Source organism: Manacus vitellinus, unplaced genomic scaffold (genome assembly GCF_001715985.3).
Source record: "Manacus vitellinus isolate BGI_N305 unplaced genomic scaffold, ASM171598v3 scaffold_95_pilon, whole genome shotgun sequence".
NCBI lineage: Eukaryota > Metazoa > Chordata > Aves > Passeriformes > Pipridae > Manacus > Manacus vitellinus.
Genome location: NW_021940896.1, coordinates 1,127,568 through 1,135,883, shown reverse-complemented (window position 1 = coordinate 1,135,883; position 8,316 = coordinate 1,127,568).

Sequence of the window (8,316 nt, the reverse complement as noted above, 5' to 3'; positions counted from 1 at the left end):
GGGGCAGTTGAGCCAGGACCAGCAGGTCCAGGAGTGCTGAGCCGGGCCCTCTCCCTGCACCATCCCTCAGCAGTTCCATCGCACAGGTCAGGAACAGCAGTCACAGTCCCTGCTGTGTGCCCTGTCAGTGACCTCCTCGTGCCACCCAGTGCCCTGTGCCTTTCACAGTCACACATAAATCAAGGAAACCCGGCCTTGCTCAGGTTCCAGATGGGAAGCAGCAGATCTCTTAAGCTTCCCAACCCCTGTCCACAAAGCCTTTGGAGCAGGGGAGCAGAGTTTCCACCCCCCTGGATGCAGCAGGACACAGCTCTCAGAGCATGGCAAAGCCAGGAGACACGCTCTGAGTCAGGATTTGCCTTCTGGCTCCAATTACTGCCAGGCTGGGATTGGGAATGAAGGATGGATTCCTTATTTCTTACTGAGTGCTGAGCTGACTTCCCTTACCCATCACACCTTCTCCATGTCATACGGGTCCAGATGATCTGCTCTGGCACAGGCAGGATCCAAGAGCTGCCCCTGGCACAGCCTCATGTTACTTGCAGGTGGATTCTGGGTGTATTTCTCTCCGTGGTTACAAAGCAGCCCTGGAGCATGTGGAGCACGTGCTTCCTGACCTTTTGGACAAGTGGGATTTTGCAGTTGATTACTGGAATATCTTTCACTGTGAGTTTCCCCCACATTTCTTTTTCTAAAGCAGCTTAATTTGCCCGCACTTGGAAGGCTCCGTCCTTGCCTGTGCTCTAAAGAAAAGTGAGTGGATCTTTGCCATTAGTGGCAACAATTTTACCTGAAATCCCTGGATGATTCCAGGGTGGCCAATCCCTTGGGCTCCGCTTTGGGGAGCACCTAAAATTTATTCATTTCGTTTGAGGTTTTGCTCTGCCTTGAGAAGGATAATTCACAACTTCACAAGTGTTTAACAGTGAAAACAAAACAACACCATAGATTTTACAGGAGTAGCCTGGGAATAGAAAACATTGTGCTTTTCCACCAATAAAGTAGAAAATTTACTCTTATGAGTCAAGAAAACCAAGTTGTTTCAATGACACCTGATGTGTATATTGCTTTTAACTTAATAACTCTCATTTCATGAAGACAAAATGCCTCCTAAAGTGCACGTTTGAGAGTAATGATTGTACCAGGGTTTTTAGGAGGCTGAAAGATGAGGTGCAGCTCGCTCCAGGTGAATCTCACCTCCTGATTGCAACTCTCCAAGGAAAGGAGAGCTGCCAGTGTGACAGGGGAGCCCAAAGTCCAAGTGATCCTCCCTTTCCTGTTCTCCACCTGCATTTTTTCCATCTTTCTGATAAGCTGTGGTTTCTCCCTCCCTCATTCCTTGCCATGAATCAGGTTACACACTGGAGGCAACAGGAATTCCCAGTGTGTTTCTCAAACAGCTGGGAAGGGGTTCACAAACACATCTGAAGAAACATTCCTCAAAGAATTTTAATCTCCTGGACTTAACTCAGTTTGTTTTAAAGAGATTAAAAACTACACTATTTATTTTACAACATTTTGAAATTCCTTATTGTGTACCATCATCTTAAATAAATGTTGGCTTATTGCTTTCTCAAACACAAAACTCATCACAGGCTCGAAGACTATATAAGTATCATAATTAATATCAAATTTAGGCATGTTATTCTCAAAATAGTGCTTTTTCTGTTTTTTCTTTTTACTGTTGGCAAATTAATAAAACAAATATGGGTGACAATTCAGTACTTTTTAATTCGATGGGGTTTTTTAAAAAACCATTTCTTTAGTTAGGAAATCATTTCTTTGGTTAGGAAAACCACCTTATAATTTGACAGAGGAAGGCTTGTCCTTGTTTGGAAAACTCATTTCAGAAATAGCTCCTTATTTTTTGCCAAGAGCAGAACAAATATCTTTCTTTCATCTTAGCTTGTAGGTGGTAAAATTGCAGCTTCTTGTGCTTATCAACCTAAGTAGTTTCCATTTTCTGCGAAGCTGTTATCAGAATATATAATACAATATATATGAGGTAATACTTGGAATACCAGAGGCAAATGGGAGATAGGTACTGGATGATAATTTCCCTAAGTAACGTGTCACCATGACCATAACTATTAAAAATGTGGGGGGGTTGATGCTTTGTGGGGACGATACTTTACAATAATGATGAGAATGCGAAGAACTCACTGGATGCCGTGTGTCTTTCGACAGGGGCCGGCACATCACTCGGGCAGTTCTCTCCACACTGGAATGAATTTTTAAAGGAAATTCTTAATTCAAAATATAACTTCCCAGAAACATCTCCCCATCCCTGACTCCTCTTGCCGCCTGTGCCCTCACACCGCGGGCACGGCCATGGCGGGGGAACGGGGTGGAGGGGGAGAGGTACCGGCGGAGCCCAGGACGGGTCGGTCGGTCCCGGGGAACTGGCCGTGAGGGGACCGGGAGAGGAGCAGCCATGAGGGGAGCACCTAGGGGACCAGGACTGAGAGGGGAACCATGAGGGGAAGCGGCGTAAGGGACGGGGACCTGAGGGGGGCGGCCGGTGCATGGCGGCCCCGCTCGCTGGCCTCCTCTCTCCCGCCCCGGTTGTCTTCTAGTTCGTCCGGTTCTCCGCGCCCGCCCGGTCACCCCGTCCCTCAGCGCGGCTCCGCCGCCATGGCTCCCCGCCCTCCCCCGCAGTCTCCGGGCGCGCTCGTCGAGAACGCGCCTCGTCTCCTCTCTTTCTTTTTCTCCTCCCCCCTCACCTTATTTATTTTATGTTATTTATTTATTTTTTAAAAAACCATTTTCGCGCCCTTCCGGGCTGGGCGGCGGCGGGCGGGCCGGGGGCGAGGCGGGGAGCGCTCCCGCGCCTCCCCGGCCCGCCTCTCCGCTCAGCCCCACCCGCGCACGAGCGCCGCCACCCCACGCCCGCCCAGGCTCGCATCGCGTCCAGCATGGTCCATCAAGGTTACATGCCTTCTCCTCCGCTCCACGGCGGTAAGCGGCGCCCCGGGAGCGGTGCCGGGCGGGGGCGCTGGGGGAGGCGGGGCAGCGCGGTCCCTCACGGTCCCGGCGCGGCGCGGGCGGAGCTGCGGCTGCCGCTGAGGGAAAGCGGCGTTTCCTCCGCGATTCGCACCCCTCGCCCTGCGCTGGGAAGGCAGAGCCTCCAGTATTTGGGGTTTTTTTGCTGTTGTTGTTCTTAAAGTTCGATTCTAAATGTGTCGCCCATCGTTGGGTTTGGATGAGTTTATTCCTCGTGGGTGGTGGCGGGCGTGTGGCCGCTGTCCCGGGAGCTGCCGGTTCTTGCCGTGTGGGAACACCGGGTTTCGCTTCTCGTGCCTCCAGTGTCTTGTAGGCAGACCTCGGACTATGTTTTTCAAAAGAAAAATAAGCAAATAGACAGAAATATTGGGGGAGTTGCCTACGTTCAGGTGTAGCTCAGTGTCCTCAGGATCATCTGGTTTCTGTGAGGTCGTTTTGATCTGTGAGAGATGCTCCAAGGCTGAAATCCAGGGGATTTGGTCACACTTGGTATGGATGTGCTGGAGCACTACGAAATGCCAGAGACTCGGGAAATGCCAGCTACTGCAGTTAATGATCAGTGACTTTTACTGGGAGGAGATAGAGAGACCGAGCTGTGTCTGTGTGATGACCGTTCCCTGTCACAGTTAGACTCTCTGCTTCAGGTGCAGGTCCCCAAACTTTGGGATTGTGATGTGCAGAAGATAGAAACAAACTGTCACTGAATTCTCCTTCTCTGCCTGAGCACAGCCACTGATCAATGGTGTTCAGCGGATCAAATACCAGTTGGTAGCTTGTGGCCATGGGGCACAGATGGCAAAGGAGGCTGTGCCTCAAGTGTCCCTGCTGTCCCTCCCTTCCCGGGTCATCTGTGTTAATCTTGATGTCAGTGCCGTGCTGGTGCTGCTGTTGAAAAGCAGATACCTGTCTGATGCTGCTCTGGAGAGGGTCTTGAAATCCCGAGTAGTTCATTCATAAAAGGGATCCAGAGGGATTTCTGCGGGATTCATACAGAATGATCATCTGGAAGAAAAGAAGCAGTCATTAGCAGATTGAAAAAGTAATTCTTTCTTTCTAATGCAGCTGTTAATAGGTTTCAAGTTGACTGCTTCAGTTGCTAGAGATTTTTATCGGTGCTCTCTTCATGGCACCTATTGATTTCTGTCTGTGTGGTGATACTGAGCTCTGGGGTGCACTCACTGATCTCAATCCTGACTGCGTTTTCACGGTTTTAAATGAAGTTTTTAATTATTAGCTGAGCGATTTCTGTGGTGCTGCCTTGTCCTTGTGTGGGTTGTACATGTCACAAGGCTCCAGTCTGACTAACTGCTGCTTTTTAGGCTCCTTTGTGCATCCCTGACTGTGGAATTTGAATGTAGCGTTGGTGTAGTCTGTTTTGGGGGAATTTGAGTGTAACGTGCACATAATTGCCAGATTTATGACGTGTATATATATTTTTTTATATACTCATGCCCGTGTCTGAAGCTGGAACAGCTCAAGTGATGTTGTGGTAATGAGCAGGACTTGCACATTTCTTGGTTTCCTCTGTGCACTGAGGGTGTTTCTGTTGGCAGGGACCAGCCAGCACCTCACAGGGTGATGTTTTCTTTCCAGTATAAGAATCTTAATCGATGTTTCAACCTAAAGTAAGACAGAGAGGCACCTCTTTGAAGGGAAATGTGCTCCATGGGAATGAGTTGGTTTTCTGGGTCTTAAACTGTTGGTGAGACCGGCTTTGCTTGGAGGGCCAGAGGAGCCTTTCCTGTGCTGAATTTGAAATAACTCACTCCAGGAATGGAAAATCCACATCAGAGGAGGCTGCTACTGAGAGATGGAACAGAGACAAGGCTGTTTGCAGCAAAGGGACTGAACTGGGTAACATCAACCCTGGAAGGGCTCTCTCTCCTGCTAAGTCAGCTTTGTACTGTCAGTGAAGCCCGGCAAAGTGTTAATTTGGGGTTTAAAAGGCTAATTTGGCTGAGTAGAAGCAAACCAGAAATAAGTGTCAAATCTCCTCCTTCCTGCCCTGTTTCTGCAAGCTGGACAAGCTTTTGTGAGACTGGAAAGCATCATCTCCCACTGAAGGGAAAAGGGTTGGGACTGCTTCACACCTCACACCCTGGGGCTGTGAGTCTTGGAAGGTGCCCAAATTTTGTGGTCTGTTATTGGCAAAGTCCTACTTTGTTATGTGGTATAATCTGCCACAGTATATAAAATGTTGCCCCAAGGAACTGTTCTCCATAATGTTTATGTTCAGTAGGGTGTATCTCTGAGGAAAAAATACTGTGTGAGGCTCATGTCTAAGCAAAGGCATTTTATGAGTGTGTTTCAAGGGATTTCTGGTGAAGGGTGTGTTGTCTGGCCTTCCATTTGAATTTCAGCCCACAGTATGATGGTTACAGCACCAGTTTCCTGCTGTTTGGAAGTCTTACATGGGAAGTTGCCCCTTCTCTTTAATCTTTCTCAATGTGGGTGTTGCACTGGTGAGTTGTGGGCTGGGCAGTGGCACCTGGGCATTGAAGATGAGGTGAGGACACCCAGTGTGGGAATATGCACGTGGAGCTCCTGTCCAGGTGTCTTCCTGGGGGACCTACAGTGTTCCTTAGACAGTGTTGGAGGCTCTGGACATAAATGACAGAAGCAAATGCCCCAAGTGTTGCAGGAGCAGGGACTGTCCAGGCTATTCAAATCCTTCAAGAGGCAAAAGGAGGAGAGGCCTAAGAGTCATTAGACTCTTGCTTCAGGAAGAAAAGGATACAAGGAGGGAAGAAGCTGAATGGCACAAGTCCAGTCTGTGATTTTCTCCATAGGATTTCGGTATTTTGCTGGTTTTTGGGTAAGACATTGCCCAGCCTTCCTGCAGCACCAGAATCCCTTTCTTCCTGGAGGCAGCTGGACTGCCAGGTTTATTGATCTCCCGTGGAAGGGAGCCAGCTGTTTGAATTCTTCTCAGTTTTACGAGTGTGCATTTGTTGCCAGCAACTGCACCGGGTCTTGACTACGGACTTTGTCCAAGAGAATTGTGTTTGTTCATCCCCCATCCCCTTGCAAGCTCCAGGAGTGTGGATGAGGAAACTGGAGGCTGGAAGCAAAGTGCCAGCACTACAGATGGTGGGCTGAGCTCTCCCCTGTGCCACTGCCAGTGCTGTGGGCTGTGGAAAATGCCACATCAAACCTCTGGTGTCCAGACACTCCTCAGAGCCAGGCACTTCATCTTGGTGATTTTGTGATGTTTCCATGTCTCCAGGCTCTCCCCCCTCCCTTGTTTTGATGGCTGCGTGGGTGGTTTTCCTTCCTCGCCTCCTGCTGCGGCTGCAGACAAGGCAAGGAGAAGAGATGATCTCCAGAGTGCCATGTTACACAGACTTGCTGCTCTTTAGGGCTGGTTTTAGAGAGGAAAGGAAATTTTGGTTTATGTTTTCATTCACACAGTTAAAGATGTGGGGGGTTCATGTTTTTCTTTTATTGTTTTCTTGCTTGGGAAAGGGTTTAGGTCTTCTCCCCACCCACCAGGAAGTGAAGAGGAAAGTGGCCTGTGGTCAGGGGAGTGAACATTTGCTCACAATTACTCTCCTCTTTTCCCTCATAACCCAGTAAGGCACTGGTGGACTTGCTGGTGCTGCTGGGGATATACAGCCAGTGGCAAGAGCTTCCTATGGCATTCCAGGGGAGAACAGCTCTGGAGAAGAGCAGCTGGAAACAAGCAGTATGTAACCACCAGCTCTTGTCCCTGCTCAGCGACTCAGGGCTTTGGGAGGGCTGGCGAAGCCGCTTCGTCCTGCTGAAGTGTGAATCCCAGGGAAGTAATACATGGAGAGACGGAGACTGTATGAAAAAAATTCTAGCTTGCATTGAAATCCTTCAAGGGCCATTTCCCTCAGCCTATCACCATAAATGCACATCTTGCCACCCTAAGGTAGAATGAGCAGAGTCTGTGTGGTTCGTGTTTGTGTTGCTTGTCTGCTGTGAGGTTTCACGGAGTCAGAGAAGCGTTCAGGTGGGAATAGACCTCGAAGGTGCTGGGCCGTGCAGGAGGTGGCTCTGAGGGCATCTCAGGGTGTCTCTGTGCTCGCAGCTGTGCCCAGTGTGCACCACAAGTGTCTCTGCTCTGCTGCCATGTGCAGCGTTCCCGTGGCTGTCCCGGCCGGATGTGTGTGCTCACGGCGGTCACAGCTCCTGAACTTCCTTTGGCTGCCTGGCAGGGCAGCTCCTGTGGGAAGAGAACACCCAGAGGAATCTTTGGTAAACAGTCTTGTAATGGGATGCAAGTTTAGGTAAGCCCACATATTGTGGGGAAAATAAGCTCCATCTGTAGTTCTGAAAACAGTCTCTCCCTGTTTGTTTTGGTGATACTCAGCTCATGCCGGTAACAAACCGGGGGTGAAGGCTTGACTTGTTAGGCTCGGTATTGATTTTAAGCCCCTCTGTTGTGGAAACATAATATGTGAGAAGGACTTTTTTGGACGCCCAGTGTTCACCAAACTGGATTTCTCTCAATCAAACGGTAGGAATTGTTCTCAGTTAGAGCTCTCGGGGTGGAAGACAAAATTCATAACACGGGTTGAGCTCGGATGTGTTCCATCTGCCTCCTGGGTTGTTTTTTGCTAAAATCATTGTTCCAAACTCTAGATAAGTCAAATATTTTTTTTGAAATATTGCATTCAAATTTTTAATGGAGCCAGAGATTAAATTGGCTGCAGTTGTTGCAATAGTTTCAATATATCAAAATAGAAAACGCTCTACTGTGTTTAAATAAAACCAGTTTTCTGACAGCAGGAGAAAGATGGAAAATTACACTTCCACAGTTAAGGCTGGGAAAAGCTTTTGGCTGAAAATTTCTATACATTGTATATGCAGGTTGGGCAGTGTTTATTCTGAGGTGGTGCATCAGGATTATGTCTCTGCATGAGGAGAAAAGGCAGATTTTGGGAAGAAGGTGGATGTTGTCAGCCTGGGCTGGCTTTCCTTGAACTCTGATCTGCAGCACGTTCTGAGATATCATCCACAAAGTGTCATGTCAGGGCTGAGCACTCGGGGGCTTGAAATAAATATTTATAAAGTTGAGCAAGGAACTTTGCTTGTCCTGAGGTAATAAAGTTACACTCAGAAAATTCCTACAGAAGTCAGTGAATTGGCATGTGTGTAACGAGCAGAGGGTGCCAAAACCAAGAGTCTCTACAAGGTTATTCTTACTCCTCCCAGAAAAGAAAGAACTGGGGAGACAGGAGACAAATGGAGCTACACAAACATTGATAGAATTCAGCTGTTCAAGCTCAAAACAGAACTAAAATTTCCCCCTGTATGTTCAAAAAGAAGGACTAAGGATGTGTTGTT